We start from the raw sequence: 20062 nt of genomic DNA on the forward strand, positions 1-20062 counted from the left end.
GGCCCCCGTTTTGTGAAATTTGACCCCACAGCCCACCTTCTGCCTCATGTTTAGGTTTGAGATAGGCATGGAATGCCAAAACCTTAGACCTTGACCTACCAATTCAAACTTAGATCAATGAAAGCACAAATATGGTCTTCTGCAATATTTTGCATGCCTGTTATTAGAGAATTTTTTCACAAAATTAAAACCCATTTCACATTATACTGTATAGATTCTGAATATGTAATTTTTTTTAAATTTTGATTATGTTCTCTATTTTTTATTTAATTTATACTGAATTTGTCCAGGGGGTTGAGCTTAGTTGGTTAAAGCATTGAGTTCTCAATGTGGAGACCCAAGTTCAACTCCCAAGAGGGACATCTTTGTGGAATTCTAAGTTGTGACTCTTGGTCTTCCAATTGTTGTATTTGTCACATTGTTTAAAGTAGATTTCTCAGTTGTGACCCTTGGTCTTCCAATTGTTATTTCTAGTTTGGTCCTCGAAAGGAGCTTGTATTTGTGCTCGAAAGGAGATTGTATTTGTAATAAGATTGCTCGAAAGGAGCTGGTATTTGTAATAAGTTTGTAATTGTTCTATGATACTTAATACAAATATTTATACTGAATATGTTCCATAAACTTGAAATATCACCTAATTTTCTTTATTTAATAACTTTTTTGTTTCAATCATTTTTGAAAAAAAAAATTATGTCATCAATCTACACAAAATTATTTTCTATTTAAAAAAAAATCAAAAATTGATTAGTTTAGGTTAGATTATGTGGGTCGTACACGTCAAGCTTTTAAAATGATAATTAGGGCCAATTAAAAATTAATAAAAAATAAAATATTCAAAAAAAATAACAAAAAAATATTCCCATAAATAATGAGTGTGTTACAAATAATTACCCAAGATGGTTTAAAAAAAAAATTATTTGTGTCAAAATGTGTGTCATAGATGTACATTGTAGTACCCCTGCCCTAATCAATTCCTAATCTCGGTTTGACCTTGGTTAGTTTATCATAATATAATGATTATAGTCAAATGTTTTGATTTAGTGCATATCTCTTAATGTGGTTTTCGCAACAGTTTGTATGCAAGTTAATTAATTCTCCTATTTCATGTTATTATCTTGGGCTAACGCTTTCATTAAGTTTATATATGTATGCATGTATGACTCTTGAGTGCAGGAGATTCCAGGTACAGTGTCGCGTGGGTGCGAGGTTTGTCTTCACCTGGATTCACAGGTTTGAGTGTACCTCTTTGGTCCTTATAACTTGGATTAGGTGGTTGTAAGACCCTCATTTGACCATAGTCCTACTCAAGTGAGCATCACTAGTCATCATCGGTATTTCCTTTGGTTGGGGTTGCGGGTCGTCTGTTCGTTTGAATTTCTTGGGTTGCGTGTTTTGTGTGTGGTTAAATCGAGTAATTAATGCTTAATCTCTAATTTGATTTAATGTGTGTTTTCACATTAGTATTTTGGGGACTAAATTAAATAGGCTCCCTTTTTATGTGATTAATCGTTAATTGAATTGCTCAATTCAGGTTGGTGGCAAATTCAATTAAACGGTTAATTTTAATGTTAAATTTATTATGTTTATGCTCATGAAAAGAAAGATTTAAATTTAATTGAAATAGAATTAATTTAATCTTTTTGGCATTTTGCGACTCCCGCGATGGCCGCAGAGAGCTGCGACCCCCGTGGTGGCTGCAGAGTCCCCTGCGTCTACTGCGTGGGCGCTGCGGGACCTGCGACCCCCATGGTGGGGCCACCCCACGGCTAGGGCATGGTCACCCAACCCCCGCATAAGGGAGGTGGGCTCGGCCGCCCTCGCCGCCCTTTCCTTTATTTATTATTTTTTTTTGTGTTTTTTAAAAAAATAATTCTTAAATTTAATGTATGTTTTTTTAAATTAAGTTTTTAATTATTTATTAATTAATATTAATATATATTTATTAATGAAAATTAATATGTATATATATATATATATTAATTGATATTTAATTTGAATTTGTGCAATATTAATTATTATTAGTATATATTTTATTAATAAAGATTAATGAATATATATTAATTAATATTTAATTGGGTTTTGGTGTATGGTTAATTATTAATTATCTATATTTTATTAATCATGTGTTAATAAATATATATATAAATTAATATTTAATTTTGGGATCTGTATTATTCGGAAAGCATCTTTTTGGAAATAGATAGAATATTACTTTAATTGGAAAATTTTTGAGATAAAATATATTATTAAGAAATATTCTATTTGAAGAATTGAATGTTAATAGGACATATGCAAATGTTAGAAATGAAATATTATAGTATTTGAGTAATTGAAAATGAGATATTTTATCATTGGACATTATGAATTTAAATGATATGCTATTGGTATTATTGGGAGTATAATTAAGTATCATTTGGAAAAATTGTTAAGTTACTGATATGCTCATTTAGTAAAATAAATGGTTTAATTACATTTTTCCGCTATCTAGGAAATAGACAAATAGTACTATTGCTACTATGGTATTGTATTCACCTTGTAATGATGATTTCCTATGAGTGTATTTTGGAAACTTAGATCATTTATAAAAATGGATCGACTTTTATTGTTTAAATCAATATGGGAAAATATTGTCTTTTCCAATTATTGCCTTTGCAGGTTTTAATTTTTGTATTCGCTTTTTCTTAAGTGATGGAAAGACCATGTTTTGTTTGATAGGACCCTATCATTTGGTTGATTTGGGGCACCTGTTTCAGTCCTCGATCTCGAGTTTGATTGTTGTTTTGTGGTGGTGTTGTAATTGGTCATATCCTTTATGCGGGTGTCGAATGATGATTTGTAGTTGACCATAGTTGGTCAGGTCTCTAGTTAGAGTACCATCTGTCAGTGCACCTCATATGTGTCGTGTTTGACCAAATGGTTGTTCCCTCTATTTTGAACTTTGTTTGCTTGACCATGTGTATTCCCTTGTTTTCGAGTTCGTTTGAGTATAGTCTAGTGTCATAAGGGAAAGTGGCTTTCGATTGGGGGCCGCACCCAAAGTGGCTATTGGGTAACCCATCGAAAGTGAGTCTAATAAGTGATAACCTAATAGTATATTAGAGTGTTGTTAATGAATCTCTAAGTAAGATAATTGTGTCTCACACATGGGATGAGTGCTAACACAGACTCAACATGTTGTGAGAAGGCCTAAAATGGCAAACCATCATCCTTGCCTTCATGAAAAGATGTGTGGGTCCACATGAGGCTTGGATGGGCTGGACGTTCAGATTTGGTTGCTAGGGTAACCCAGTGTATGGGGTCAGAACCTATGAAGACCTGCCATGGTAACCATACCAGGTTGTGATGACACTTGTCCCTTATGTTTGTTAGTGTGCGGTTGTATTCTCTTGATAGGAGTACTTTTATGGAGTCATCATGTTTCTTATGCCCTTGCGAGTACCTGGTTTCATGCTATACCTTGGGTTTCAATGACTTAGTTTATGAATGCTCCAGTGGACCCTTGTATTAGCTTCGATTATGTTCAGCTGGATCCTTTCCTTTTTAGGGATCGTTTATGTATTTATTGACCAATGTGGTCATTTGTATATTGGTTATGTTTCACCTTGATGGTGGGATTGTAAAAAATCATAACCTTATGTATTATCAACTTATTTAATTATCAAAGGGGTCTTGCAGTTGAGCAGACTCGGAGATGTAGCCCTTTAGGGGTGAACTTCAAGATCATCTTGGTGTTATGTGATGCTTTTATTCTTATATTTCATGTTTAGTGTTAGCATGTATGAATGGCATTTTGATAGAATGTATAAGTGCATAAGATGAAATTAATTTTAAATGCATGTATGCAGTCCTCTCTCTAATGCAGTAAATTGGAACATGAAAGAATGTAGCTTAGGATAATGGAATATATCCATTTATTGTTAAGGAAATTAAGTATGCATGGAAATATCTCATTAGTTTATGATAAAATTCAAGTGTATTGTTAAATTAGATGCATGGCTTAATTTCTGAATGAGAGTTTGAATGAAGGGTATAGATAAATATTAATAGATGAACCTTATATTGTGATCTATATTTTCATCTATTTGAAAGAAATTATCCTTGTTTAAGAATTATCTCTTTATAAGATAATCAGCTTATTGGATTTATTAGTGTGAGTTAAGTTAAATGTGTAATTAAGTAATCACGTTTGGGAAACTCTTTAGGTGTTAGTTGATTTCTTCTGCTGTGTAATCTGAACTTTGATATCTTGTTGTATCTTAATGTTGTGTAACTTTAAAAAAAAAAATTATTGCACTCCATTTGTATGTTTTAGCTTTATCCCTTCGGGGTTTCCTTGCGGGGCATTACATTTGGTATCAGAGCCAGGTTGCAAACACTGGGATCTCTAGTGTCACTTGTACCCTTAGCTAGTGTGAGGTGTATCGACCTTATGTGCATGCTTGTCCTCCTCTTGTATGTAAGTGATTGAGAAGACTTTAACTTGTGTGTAACGCGTGTGTTCACACCTTGTTTTCATCTTCTTGATGTTGGTGTTTTGAGTGAATAACTATGCTTTGTTTGCTTATTGATGTCTTGGTCTACGATTACTCATATTATGCAAGAGAGTTGTATGTACCTTTCTCATTGATTGTTGTACTCTTTAGACTAATCCGTTTGGGTTGGTCAGTGCTTGTCTAGAATCTGAAAGTGTGAAATGTGCCTGTTTAAGATTATGATCTAGCTTAGTGTTGTTCGCTTGAAGGACTTGTATGGTAGATATTGAATTCTTATTTTGTAGAAAATTGAATGATTATGACCATTCCTCTCTCTCTCTCTAGAAATTAAAATGTTTGGGATATGTGTAATTATCTCTTATATGAGGTTTCTTTTTGCAAGAGAAAGGTTGTGACTTCTTGAACACTTGTGTGAACCCTATGACGCTTATGTGTCTTTAGATTATAAAAGGGCTTTAAGTTGAAAGTTCATATTAGTTATTGAGAGAAAATTGTATGTGTACATTAAAGAATTCTCCATGTGTTTAGTAGAAGTAACATAAATAAATTATATCTTAAGTAATGTGCACTAATATGTGAATAGTTGCTATGTGAAACTACTTTGTTTGTAAAAAGAAGTATTAAAGGGAACATGTTATAGTAGCTTCAAGAGTGTATTAATGTGTTCCACAAATGATTGTTTTATGTGTTTCATTAAACTAATTTGATTGAGGATTTATTTTAGCAATCCTCCATTGAACTTGCTTTTGGGTATATGTAATTACCTTATTATGTTTAGAAAGTGCGAATGAAAAGCTTGTCTGATGTGCATGCATTAATATGTATTATTTTGGTGATAGCTCCTCGCTTACCTTTTGATCATAATTTGATCTTCAATTATAGGTTGAAAATTATGATATGTGTCTGTGTTGTATTATAGTAGTGAGTGTTCTCAAGAGACCTTGCATCATTAATAAGATTACATGTTTTGATCTATGTTTTTTGGAAAACTAGAACATTTTGTTGCAACCATAATTATTGGAAATGTCATGTGAGGTTGTTTGGCATCCTTCTAAAATGATAGCAAAATTTAAACTGCATATTTAAAATGATAGGCTTAAAGTGAGAAATTTTATGTTATAGTGTGATCTTGTTGATCTTGTGTCTTTGTAGGAAATAGTTTGGTTATCAAACTCTCTTTCCCTTCTCTTTGCTTAAATCATAAGATTTTTAGAAATGCTATGAAGAATGCATTGATTTAAATAGAATGTTTATAATGCATATGAAATTGTATGTTTTCTTTTGGACTTCTTATGGAAAGATGAAAGTCTTAAGCTTCAAAAATAAATTTGCATAGTTAGTAATTTAGTTACGAATGCTTAGTGAAATTCAAGAAAGATATAGGAATGATGTTATTTCCTTATGTAATTGTGAATTGTCAATAGTTTTAGTACTTGTATCTAGAGTAAACTTGATTCAGTTATTCATGTGGAAAGCATAATTAAAAACTTCCTTGAGTAGATGATAGCGTACTAAAAAGTACTCCCCGTAAATGTGACTAAACCAGTACTAGTGTATTCATGTGTATTGTAAGAAACTAATGCTTATTATATGTGCACATGGATTGGTGAAGTAATCAACAATGGAATATATGTTGCTTATGAGTATGGGAAACTGTACCGTTTATGCGATGTTGCTTATTTGTTTCCCTACTGAGTACCAAACCTTGGGTTGTGGGTAATTCAGTATGTTAAGGGGTAGTATTCGAAGTCACCATTCCTTGAATAGTATGGATTGGTGTACGAGTAATGTCGGCACAAAGTGACTTTAGCTTCTCTATTTTGAGGAATGATATAGTTATACTATTAGACAGTATCAAAGGTGTACTCAATACTTTCCCTTTTGATGAATCTATTTATAGGTTTATGTGTGACAGCCTATTCCTCTCCTTTATTTGAGCATATTGATGGTGATTCTTGTGTATAGTGATGGTGTAATTTGGAAGATCTTTTGCCTTGTCTTCATGAAAGGTAGGTTTATCCACATGAGCTTCTAGTTAGTATGTGTTGGTGGGCATGTGGGTGGACCCTATTCATGTATACCTCTATCTTATGGCGAGTATCCTTATAGATACGTCGCTATGCGGGACGTGACCTATGCATGCTTGCTTCCATGAGGTACACTACCATGTGGGATACATCCATTGCGTGTCTTCTCTGCTTGGAGTATGGCCATGCTGCATGACGACATGATGTGGGGTGATGTCGAGGTGCACACCGCCATGCCATTTGGGTAATGTGACTATGTCGCACCACATGATGAGCTACTATGATAGCTAGACGATTGTTCCTTCCTTCCTCATTGGTGGCTAGATGCTAGTCACATAGTGATGTTATGTGCAGTTGTGATATTCTTTATATTTCTTTGGGGACCAGCAATTTATTTTACTTTGACTTTGAAGGTTTAGCCATGATCTTTTGATCTTTTGCATTCTTGATTTGGTGTTGCAAATTTTGGATTATTTTCTTGCCTTACTGTTGGAATTGATGATTTATTATCTTTATTCATCTGTACTTTGGTGGCTAAACTGATTTATCCTTATTGTTTTCGTATGTTGGTCTTGTGTTGAAATGTGAAATTCCTCTCCAAGGATGTATGAGATGGTCTTGGTAGAGTGTGTACGAGGAAGTAGACGTAAGGAACCTTGAGGATGGGGGTATGTGAGGCTATGATGTAGCTAGGATCCACTACCTACCTATGTGTGGTGACTATCTCCTGGAGGCTAACCACCTTACTCAACAAGGAATGTTCACGAAGGTCTTGTATGGAAGGTAACACCGCTATGGTGTGCCTAGCACCATCGAGCCTTGAGTGAGATTTTGGATATTTATGATCAAGTTGTTGTTATGAGATCAGGCATAGATATGCCGATCGTGCATGTTATCTTTGACCGGGAATTTGACATGCTCACATGTGGCATTTTGAGTTATGCATTCCAGTTATGTGGATGGTTATTATGTGTAATCATGGAGTAAATTGTGTTAACTTGTCACTATGTTATGGGACATAGTCATTGGAAAGGTTTTTGTATGCCTGGCAAGTGTAAACAATTGAGTTATTTACATTGCTCTTATTTCATGAAAGTTAACTTGGTTGTAGAATTTGAATTTTGAAGCTATTTCTATGCGATAATTTTTTATGATAAAGATGGATTGGTAAAAAAAAGAAAAATTGATCATGATGGCATGTTTTCTTGTCATGTTTGATAGATGAGTATGGTAATATTTGTCTGCCTCTTTTAGTGCTTTAACTTGGTGTAATGAAAGGGAGAAGATTCTTGTATCTCTACTATGATTGTAGATAATTCCTACAATATTATAAGAAATATATGGATTTAGATGTATCTTGACAATGGGTAATGTCATCAATAGAGGAATTAGTAATAATGTTTCATTTATTTATGGTAAGATTCCTATGTGCAATTTAATATTTGTTGAATGAGTTTCAGGGCTGATGCGTGCGATAGTTTCTCCATCTAACCTTACGACTTCCAAGAAGTTAGAACCTAGGGGGGAGAATGTAGTACCCCTACCCTAATCAATTCCTAATCTTGGTTTGACCTTGGTTAGTTTATCATAATATAATGATTATAGTCAAATGTTTTGATTTAGTGCATATCTGTTAATGTGGTTTTTGCACCAGTTTGTATTCAAGTTAATTAATTTTCCTATTTCATGTTATTATCTTGGGCTAACGCTTTCATTAATTTTATAAATGTATGCATGTATGACTCTTGGTTGCAGAAGATTCTAGGTACAGTGTCACGTGGGTGCGAGGTTCGTCTTCACTTGGATTCGCAGGTTTGAGTGTACCTGTTTGGTCCTTAGAACTTGGAATAGTTGGTCGTAAGACCCTCGTTTGACCATAGTTGTGCTCAAGTGAGCATCGTTAGTAGTCGTCGGTATTCCCTTTGGTTGGGGTTGCGGGTATTCTGTTCGTTTGACTTTCTTGGGTTGTGTGTTTTGTGTGTGGTTAAATCGACTAATTAATCCTTAATCTCTAATTTGATTTAATGTGTGTTTTCGCATTAGTATTTTGGGGACTAAATTAAATAGGCTCCCTTTTTATGTGATTAATCATTAATTGAATTGCTCAATTCAGGTTGGTGGCAAATTCAATTAAATGGTTAATTTTAATGTTAAATTTATTATGTTTATGCTCATGAAAAGAAAGATTTAAATTTAATTGAAATAGAATTAATTTAATCTTGTTGGCATTTTGGAAATAGAAAGGTTAATTTTAGTTAATTGAGGAGATCAATTTTAAATTGAAAAGCAAGATTAATATATTCATATAGTTTAAAAGAATGATTTTTGGGATTTATTTTAAATAAAATATTTTAATTCCAAAAATAAATTTTTTTTGGTCAAACTTCTCCCATTTAACCTAGGTTTGAAAATTATTATGGGGGATAGATTTTTTTTTTGGAAAATATTTTTGGATGGAAAATTTGGGGGTTTTGGAAGGAGAAGGATTGCTTGAGCTGCAGGTTGGGGCTCTCCATCTAATCTTTTCAGGAGTGCTTATTGAGGTAGGAATTTTGTTTATCAATTTAGTTATTGTTGAATTTTATTTTTTTAAATGGGCTTGAATGTTCTTTATGCAATTTTGGTTACAAAATTCTCCATTAATTGCCCAAGATTAACAATTATAGTGGAATTAGTTAAAAATTGGCTAATTGTTTTAATCCTTATATGAGGAATGAGCTCCTTTTTGCCCAAAATTGTATATTTTGGAAGGTTATGCAACAAATATCTCTAATTTTGAAAACCTCTATCATTCTGAAATTTTTTTATTTTAAATTTCAGTATGAGACTGTTTAAAATATATATATAAATGGGGATTTGTCTTTTTTTTTTCAAAAAAAAATATATATAAAACAAAATATGTGAATGAAAATCAGCTTTATTATAAGTAAAATGAAATTTAAAAAAAAAAAAAAAATTAAACCATATTGGGGTTGGAGGGTGGGGAGCGGAGGCTCAACTTGCGCCTCCTCCCCCTGTATGTAACACGGCTCACAGAGCTGTGCAACCAGCAGCGGCTGTAGTTAACAGCGACCCTCGCAGTGGCCACAGGGAGCTGCGACCCCCGCAGTGGCTACAGAGTCCCCTGCGTCCACTGTGTGGGCGTCGCAGGACCTGCGACCCCTACGGTGGTGCCGCCTTGTGGCTAGGGCATGGCTGCCCAACCCCTGCATAAGGGAGGTGGGCTCGGCCACCCTCGCCACCCTTTCCTTTTTTTCCTTTTTTTTTTTTAAAAAAAAATTAATTAAATTTAATGTATTTTTTTTAAATTAAGTTTTTAATTAATTATTAATTAATATTAATATATATTTATTAATGAAAATTTATATGTCTATATATATATTAATTGATATTTAATTTTAATTTGTGCAATATTAATTATTATTAATATATATTTTATTAATAATTAATATTTTATTAGGTTTTGGTGTATGGTTAATTATTAATTTGGAATATTTTATTAGTCATGGGTTAATAAATATATATATATATATATATAAATTAATATTTAATTTTGGGATCTGTATTATTGGGAAAGCATCTTTTTGGAAAAAGATAGAATATTACTTTAATTGGAAAATTTTTGAGATAAAATATATTATTCAAGAATATTCTATTTGAAGAATTGAATATTAATAGGTCATCTGCAAATGTTAGAAATGAAATATTATAGTATTTGAGTAATTGAAAATGAGATATTTTATCATTGGACATTATGAATTTAAACGATATGCTATTGGTATTATTGGGAGTATAATTAAGCATCATTTGGAAAAATTGTTAAGTTACTGATATGCTCATTTAGTAAAATAAATGGTTTAATTATATTTTTCCGCTGTTTGGGAAATAGACAAATGGTACTATTGCTACTGTGGTATTGTATTCACCTTGTAATGATGATTTCTTGTGAATGTATTTTGGAAACTTAGATCATTTAGAAAAATGGATCGACTTTTATTGTTTAAATCAATATGGGAAAATATTGTCTTTTCCGATTATTGCCTTTGCAAGTATTAATTTCTATATTTGCTTTTGCTTTAGTGATGGCAAGACCATGTTTTTTTTGATAGGACCCTGTCGTTTGGTTGATTTGGGGTACCTGTTTCAGTCCTCAGTCTCGAGTTTGACTTTTGTTTTGTGGTTGTGTCGTAATTGGTCATATCCTTTATGCGGGTGTCGAATGATGATTTGTGGTTGACCATAGTTGGTGAGGTCTCTAGTTAGAGTATCGTCTGTCAGTGCACCTCATATGTGTCGTGTTTGACCAAATGGTTGTTCCCTCCATTTTGAACTCCGTTTGCTTGACCATGTGTATTCCTTGGTTTTCGAGTTTGTTTGAGTATAGTCTTGTGTCATAAGGGAAAGTGGCTTTCGATTGGGGGCCATGCCCAAAGTGGCTATTGGGTAACCCATCAAAAGTGAGTCTAATAAGTGGTAACCTAATAGTATATTAGAGTGTTATTAATGAATCTCTAAGTAAGATAATTGTGCCTCACACATGGGATGAGTGCTAACTCAAACTCGACATGCTGTGAGAAGGCCTAAAATGGAAAACCATCATCCTTGCCTTCACGAAAGGATATGTGGGCCCACATGAGGCTTGGATGGGCCGGAGGTTCAGATTAGGTTGCTAGGGTAACTCAGTGTATTGGGTCGGAACCTATGAAGACCTGCCATGGTAACCATACTAGGTTGTGTGATGACACTTATCCCTTATGTTCGCTAGTGTGGGGTTGCATTCTCTTGATAGGAGCACTTTTGTGGAGTTATCCTGTTGCTTATGCCCTTGTGAGTACCTAGTTTCATTCTATACCTTAGGTTGCGATGACTTAGTTTGTGAATGCTCCCTTGGACCCTTGTATTAGCTTCGATTATGTTCAGTTGGATCCTTTCCTTTTCATGGATCATTTATGTATTTATTGACCGATGTAGTCATTTGTATATTGATTATGTTTTGCCTTGATGGCAGGATTGTAAATAATGAGAACCTTATGTATTATCAACTTATTTAATTATCAGAGGGGTCTTGCAGTTGAGCGGACTTGGAGATGTAGCCCTTTAGGGGTGAACTCCGAGATCATCTTGGTGTTATGCGATGCTTTTGTTCTTATGTTTCATGTTTAGTGTTAGCATGTATGAATGACATTTTGATAGAATGTATAATTGGATAAGATGAAATTAATTTTAAATGCACGTATGCACTCCTCTCTTGAATGCAGTAAATTGGAACATGAAAGAAATTAAGTATGCATGGAAATATCTCATTAGTTTATGATAAAATTCAAGTGTGTTGTTAAATTAGATGCATGACTTAAATTCTAAATGAAAGTTTGAACGAAGGGTATAGATAAATCTTAATTGATGAACCTTATATTGTGATCTATATTTTCATCTATTTGAAAGAAATTATCTTTGTTTAAGAATTATCTCGTTATTAGATAATCAACTTATTGGGTTTATTAGTGTGAGTTAAGTTAAATGTGTAATTAAGTAATCATGTTGGGAAACTCTTTAGGTGTTAGTTGATGTCTTCCACTATGTAATCTGAACTTTGATATCTTGTTTTATCTTAATGTTGTGTAACTTTTTTTTTTTTAAAAATATTGCACTCTATTTGTATGTTTTAGCTTTATCCCTTCGCGTTTTCCTAGTGGGGCATTACATGGATGGTATGGTCCTAAAATAGGCATTTTTAAAAAGTGTTTTTAAGAAATCCATTTTGAAAGTCAATTTCTATTATGTGGGTATTAAAATAAATTAAATATTTAGAAAGTAGACTCAAAGGGCTATATTTTGTATTGCTGGCTTTTTCCAAGATTCTATCTCTAAGTTCTTCAAATTCTCAGCTCAAATGTGGAAAAATCTGAAAATCGGGGAAAACACTTCCACTTTTTGGCCAAAAAGTGGACTCAGCTTCTTGCACTGACCCGCTCTTTGTTCTTTTTTTTTCTTGCCCATGTGATGTGCCCTCCTTTGGGGGTGTGTGATTCTCTACCTCTTCATCTGGGTATTGCCTCTTCTCCTTTGTGGGGCCTTCTTTTCTAGGGTGCACCAATTGCAAACCCTCTTGTATGTGATCTATTTGGCAAAAGTTGGGTTGTGCTGACCTATTAGTACTCTAGTTCCTTTGAATTATCTTTGTGTGGAAGGCCTCTATTTGGCCTGTATGGGGCATTCTACTTTCTTACAAGATTGTTGATCACCTCATGCATGGTGTGCACCCTATACAGGGTTCATGGCTTTTGGACATTAATCTCTCCTTATTCCTATCTTAGATACGCTTTGGTATGGTGTTGCATTCTACTACGTGTTAAGTTGTTCTACTATTATTTCCAAGTAGTGAGTTACCCTACTCCTTGGGGATTTGTGGTTTGTATGGATAATGGTTGAGTCTCTAGCTTAGTCTTAGCCTTGCCTATGGTTTATGTTCCCAACTCTCACCGGAGGAATGCATTATTGGAATGCTATAGAGGTTTCTCTGTCTCTATGGATTTTTATCGCTTCTCTTTTGCTTGCCTGACTCGATATGCTAGTGTTTTTCTCCTCCTTCTCTTGTCGTTGTTGTTGGTTGGACAAAGATGCTTCTTGAGGTTTTATGAGTTCATGCATCTCCTCTCTATTGGTGGGTGGGTAATACTTGTGATTGTGAGGCTTTCTTAGTGCACTTTGTGCTCCAGGTTGCGATGCCGCATTGGGCGTTTTTTGTTTGGCTGCCTACTATGGGTATGCCATATTTTTAGTGGTGTAAGTGCTTGTCTTATGTTCAATGTTGATGGTCCTATGGAGGGGGACTTTCATACTATAGCAAGTGGTGTCCTTTGGTGCTTTGGGTTTATTCAAATGGGTAGCTTATTGCTTTCTTTTATGAGTCTATCTTTGAGTCCTCCTTTCTTGTTTGGATTGGTTTCTGAATGTGTCTATTTCTCTATTACTTTTGATGACCCTTAGAGGGGGGCCTTGAAGTTGCAATGCTCATAAAGGTTTTTTTTGATGTTGGGAATTTGTGGGGTGTTGTCTTGATTTTTCATGATGGCGATGCTTCCTTTGGTGGCAAAACATTTTGGGGTCTTTACTTCTCTAGTTTTTTTGCTAGGGCCTCTCCCTGGGTGCTCTTCTTTTTTGGGATATTGCTCCTAATTTCTTATGTGATTAAATGGCTTATTGAGGTACCTCTAATCATTTTTGGGCTAGTCCATTTGAGTATGTTTTATGCTTTTTAGGAATGGCTAGGTGTTCCTCTAAGGTTGTAGGATGCCTTCTAAAATTCCTTGTTAGGTTTTAGTTTCCATGACTATTCTATCATTGTAAGGGTTTTTGTTTTTGTTAATGTTCAAGGTGCTCTCCAAAACCCCTATGTTCTAATAATGAAATCTTTTTGAGGGTTCGAGACCCTTTTTCCTGTTAGTTGGGTGCTCTAGTCAAAAGCCCTTTTTTTTAAAAAAAAATGGTGTCCTCTTTTTTGGGTGTTTGGTGGTCTCACTACTTGTGAGTTCCTCGTAGTTATATTAAGTGTATGGTCCCTCTCCCACTTTTAATTAATCAGAGTAAAATGGATGGATAAAGATTGTAGGAATGTAGCATTTATTGATCTTAGTTTATCTAATAGATATTTAAATCATATTGACATAACAATGATATCAAATAAAATCTTAGAGGGGATTAGTTATTTATTTGGTTTATAGGCTTCAAGTCCTAAAATGTCCATAAATAAATAGAAGTTTAGATTGAAGATGAAAGAGGGAGGTAATATTGTTCAACATAGTATATTTTGTTTCCTAAAATCAACTTGCAAGTGTAAACTCTATAGTCAATGATGATAATGCTAAAATAATCTTGCTAAGTAGTACGTCTTCAAGTTTTGATCATATTATTTTTACATTAAAAAAATAAATCCTAGATTGGAAATTGTGATGTCATATTTGATTGATAAAGAAAGTAGTGTTAAAAATAATAATTCAATTAATTAGAAAACTTCTTTGTTATTAAGAAGAAGCCTAAATTTCAACAATAATGCTATTATTTACAAAAAGGTGGACATTTATAAACAAATTGTATTCAACGGGCTAAAGATCTCATCATTGGTAAGTTGAATAAGATAAATCTATCACTAAAACTAATGGTGAAAAACAATATTGTGATTTTGAAATGCATCCAAAAAAGATTGACCTCACCATGATATTGATGAGGATTATGTTCCTTACAAATTATATCAAGGTTTAACTAAATATTGGAGGAAATAGAGGGAGGAGGACATCTATCATCTTGATCTAGATTCTCACTAAGGGATGATTTATTGCATGGGAAGCACCTTTCATATTTGTATCCCTAAAGAAAAGAGGAGGCTTGCAATTATGTGTGTCCCTTCAAGAAGGGAAGGACAATTTTTTATGAGTGCATTTAATGTATTCATGTTTGGTTGAGGTTTTGTATGCTAGGAGGGGTTATTTCCATGATAATAAAGGAAGGATATGACACACTCAAAGGAGATGTTGACTCTAAGAGGAGAGTTGTTCTCTCATGTTTAGCACTTGAGGAGGAGTTTTCATACACTCAAAGGAGATGTGGACTTTTAGTAGAAAGTTATGTCTCTTTGTGAAAGAATGTTAGGTACAATTTATTTTCTTTCATGTTGTGCAAATGATTGTAGGTTCTATAGTCACAAGATTGGTTGGTGAAGTCAACCTAATATCTTGGGTAAACAAGGAGGAGAGGTGAAAATTCTTCATAAAAGTATCAAGAAGGTTTGTGTGCAACTCTTTCAATGTTTCGCCCATGTTCATATTAATGTAATAAGTGGGGCATGTTGTATTATTACATTAATAAAATGTTTCTTGGCTGATTATCATGGTTATTTAACAGTTTTTTGTTTTTTATTTTATTTTGTTTGTTCAAATACACCACCTATTTAAAGGCATGTATTTGAATCAATATACATCAATTATTTTGTGTTCTTCCTTAAAAGTTTATTTACTACATGAACTTTACTTTGCTCAATTTTTAGAGACATACTATCCCACATTGGTTATACTTTCACACCTCTTAACGGTGTGCTTTATAATACTTGCCTCTTTCTCTCATATGAAAATTTCATGTCATCTAATATTATAATAATATATTTCTCATGTGTATTTTTAATAGTATATATAGTCCAATGAAATATACATGAAATATGCATTCTCCTATATTGTATAGTGGTTGTACATTAGGATCCCCTATTGGTATATTTTATGCACATTTTTGGTACCTTGGACATGATAAACTTACCTGGTTTGATAAGATTTGTTGGATGTCTATTGTGATCGAGTACCAAAAGGTCTAGTAGTTGTTTCTAGCTTGAATGTATTAGTTCTTTAATTTTCCTTTAAAATGCTTGGTGCATGTCAATATTGTATTTTGTAGGTATATTGTTATAGGAATATCATTATAGTTTACTAAGATTTCTTGATGCCTTATTGTAACTTTAATGTATAATTGAAAGAAAAATTGCCTTTTGTAGTCAAGAGTCTTTGGATGTATGATATTTAGAACTTTGAAGTTTAATGTATAACTGAAGGAAAAATTGACCTCTGTAGTCAAAGTCTTTGAGTTTATAGTATTGTCTGGTTTTCTTATACTGCAATCACAATAATTGAACAAGTCTGTAGTCAAGAGTCTTTGGATGTATGGTATTTAGAACTTTGAAGTTTAATGTATAACTGAAGGAAAAATTGATCTCTTCAGTCAAAGTCTTTGAGCTTATAGTATTGTCTGGTTTTCTTATACTGCAATCACAATAATTGACCAGGTATGTCATGACCCACGATGGGGAAGGTGTTATGAATGTTACAGTAAAGATACTGAAGTAGTTCTAAAAATGGCAGGGCTACAGGGCTCTCCTCGTGAAGAACATCCTAATGGCTATACATATGTGGGGGGAAAAAATCATGGGAATGTTTTTCCTAGTCATGATTTTCTTTTGTTCAAATGTTAATTTCAGACCAAATGTTGTAGCTGGTGCCAAGCATTTTGTTGGAGATGGTGGAATAGAGGGAGGAGTCAATGAACACAATACTCTAGAAACCTACTACGATCTTTTCCAGATTCACATGTGTCCATACTTGTACTCCTTGGAAAAGGGTGTGTCAACTATCATGGCTTCTTACTCTAGCCGGAATGGAGAAAAAATGCAGGAAAACTAGCACCTTCTAACTAGGATTTTTAAAGATGAACATGGATTCAAAGTAAGTAAATATGACAAATAGAGTTTGATTCATTTTATTTATTTTCTGTAATAATAATTTTATTACACAGGAAGAACTCTAATCAAAATACTACTTCCATTGGATTTCCAAAGCTTACCGATTTTTTTTTCTGATTAATACACAGAGCAGGGCCATTTAAGAAACATTTCTTTTCTATTACAAGAAAATCATGAAATACCTGCCCAATCAATATGCAAGAAATCTTCAACTGATAATTGGCTTGATCATTTTGAGTACAGGGATTTATCATTTCAGATTGGGAAGGAATAGATAGGATCACCTCGCCTGGCTCAAACTACTCATATAGTGTTTCTTCTTCTATCAATGCAGGAATGGACATGGTGATTTTAAATGCTTAATCATATTTTCATACCACTATATTGGTTTTCTTTCCAGTCAGTAATTTATTTTATCTAATCTTGAAACTATGTAGGTAATGGTCCCCTTCAAGTTCGAAAATTACATCAGTAACCTTATAGAATTAGTCAATTCAGGCCAAATTTCTATGAGCATAATAGATGATGCAATTAGGAGGATTCTTAGGGTCAAGTTCATTGTTGGCTTTTTTAAACATCCCAAAACAGATAGATCATTGTTGGGCATGGTTGGAAATCCTGTGAGTAAAATGAAATCCACTTGCATTGCATGTATTTTTCACTTTGAGGACATTGTATTACAATGTTGACAAGAAGCAAGTGGATTTCATTTTGATTTTTAATTAAAAAAAAAAATTGGTTCATGCTCACAGAGAAATAGCCAGAGAAGCAGTTCGCAAGTCACTGGTTCTCTTGAAGAATAGAAACGGGGGTGAGAAACCATTATTACCTTTAAACAAGAATACCCAGAAGATACTAGTAGCGGGAACTCATGCAGACAATCTGGGATATCAGTGTGGTGGATGGACAATAAGCTGGGCAGGCAACAATGGATCCATGACTGTAAATAAAAATTTGATCACCCAGAAGTCTTGTGTCAATCTCATCTGCCTATATCATACTTAATGGTTTTGATTCAATATCATCTGCCTATCTCATACTTAAGAAGAATACAGATGACTTTTGAGATAGATTCTTTCTTAGAGTACAAGATAGATCGATGGTAGAAGATAGCTTGTTTAAATGGGTCTGAGCAAGAGTTCACAATCTCAAATTCCTCTTGGTACCTTTAGACCAACTGCTTTAATTTCCTATCTTGAGCTAATGCTCTCTCCAAGATGATCCACCCCTTATTATTTTTTGATGTTCATGATAATGTTGAAGCCTTTCCAGTTTAAGAACCAATTCTCAAGTAAAATTTGTCTCTTTTTTCATAGGAACCACTATTCTGGTAGGGATCCAGGATGCTGATGGTGATTGTGTTCGAGCCTTAACTGATTGGGATCATTGCTTTACCATGTGTGGACCTAAATTGGGTCCGGTAATATCTAGGTTATGGACCGGCTTAATGTAACATGTTGTTAGGACTTCTCGATGTGCTTATAGGATGACTTATGGGTTGGATGATATTTTTTTTGGTCTCAAGCCACCATGTTCTATAATTATGTAATCAGTTTTATTGTCTGGTGGCTGACCTAATTGTTTAAGGTCAAGGATTTGTATATATATGTGTAAGATCTCTTTGTAGATCATGTAAGGGATAAGATAATGCAAGCAAATAATGTAATGATCATTCATGCAGGGGATTTGGTCGGTCATAGGTGATCGAGTTGGGTTTATGCAAGAGGTTTAAGACCTCTAGTATTGAGCTGAACCGGAATTGTATCCAGGAATAAGAGATGCTCTTATTGCAGTTCATTCTTTCTTCCAAATTGTAGTTTGGATTTCTATGTAGTCAGTGAGACTCTGTTTTGTAATGAGTAGTGTGATCTAGGTTGTTGGCCTTCCTACAAGTGCAGGCCCCTCAATTTGTAATCACATACTTACTGCAGAAGTATTATCTGACTATCAGTAGGGTTCCCACCGTAGTTTTTCCCTTTACCGGGTTTTCCACGTACAAATCTTATGTGTTCGGGTATTAAAGTTTTAATTTTTTAAGATTTCAGCAATTTGGTGACAACTGATTCACCTACCCCCCTCTTAGTTGTCCTTTGGTTATTTGAACTATCTAACACCACTCACATTCTCATGAAATAAATTATCCAAATTAGGCTCCATAGATTTGGAAATTAAACCTTGGGAAGCCTTAATTTGACAACTTCTCTCAAATAAATATTATAGGTAGGACTAATGGTAGTAAAACTCATGCACAAAGGAGGAAGATTTGAATTTTAATTTGCAAATTATGATTAAGAAATAAAATTTTTTTGTGAAAATGATTGATTAAATAATTAATTAAGAAATTTGAATTATGAATTTGAAAGATAGATGCATCTAGATCATAGAATAACTTTCATAAAAAAACAGATCTCACAGTTACTTTGAAATATTATGTAATCCACATGATAAATTTTATAATTTAAAATTAGGTTTTTTGTAAATTCAACCACTAAATTTATGTAATTCAATTTGAAAATGAGATCTAGGAAGTAAATTTTGAATTTTAAATTAAATAATCAATTTTGAAATAATAAATCCAAATGAGACAACGCACAAGCTCAATTTTAGGATGAAAATTTAGGGTTTTTGTGAATTTAACCTATAAATTTTTTAAGTTTAATGAAAAATTAAACTTGCAAATGAAAAATTGAATCTGATATATGAAAACCACTCATTTTTGGACTTAGGTATCATTATATTAAAAGAGGGAAGTAAACCCAATGGATCTAGCCACAAATCAGCAAGGATAAAGACTAAGAATTCTATTGGATTTACTAGGTTTTAATTGTATTGAACTCTTTTTCAAGTTGACTTATAAAAATGTTGAAATTAGGGTAAATGGGTTGGAATTGATGTGAAAAATGCATAAACGGTAAGCTATAGTCATAAGATTGAGCCACGAATCTGGATCTAGGAAATGTAAATATATTTGGATCCGTTCCTAGAAGGAGATCTTTATTTGTCAGGACCATACTGATGGTCACTCTAGTCCTCCACATTATTTGCACTCTAATGGGGGATTGATTTGACACTGAAAATAAACCTAATTAAGATAATTGTAGGTTCGTACCTGTTCCGATGAAAAATAGAAAAGGGAAATAGGTTGGGAATACGGGTTTACCTTAGGTTAAACCCTAGTTTTTAAATTAACCATGAATTAGAAAGAAATATGATGGAATTGTTTGGAGGGAGATGTTGAATAATGATTGAAATACAAACTCTATACC

At 33.6% G+C, this 20062-nt stretch overlaps 1 pseudogene; it reads left to right on the plus strand.

The window, feature by feature from the left end:
* Window positions 1–1662: 1662 nt before the first annotated feature.
* LOC131871279 (uncharacterized) lies at window positions 1663–17801 on the plus strand (annotated as a pseudogene).
* Window positions 17802–20062: the final 2261 nt, after the last annotated feature.

This window comes from Cryptomeria japonica, unplaced genomic scaffold, assembly GCF_030272615.1.
Source record: "Cryptomeria japonica unplaced genomic scaffold, Sugi_1.0 HiC_scaffold_389, whole genome shotgun sequence".
Classification (NCBI taxonomy): domain Eukaryota; kingdom Viridiplantae; phylum Streptophyta; class Pinopsida; order Cupressales; family Cupressaceae; genus Cryptomeria; species Cryptomeria japonica.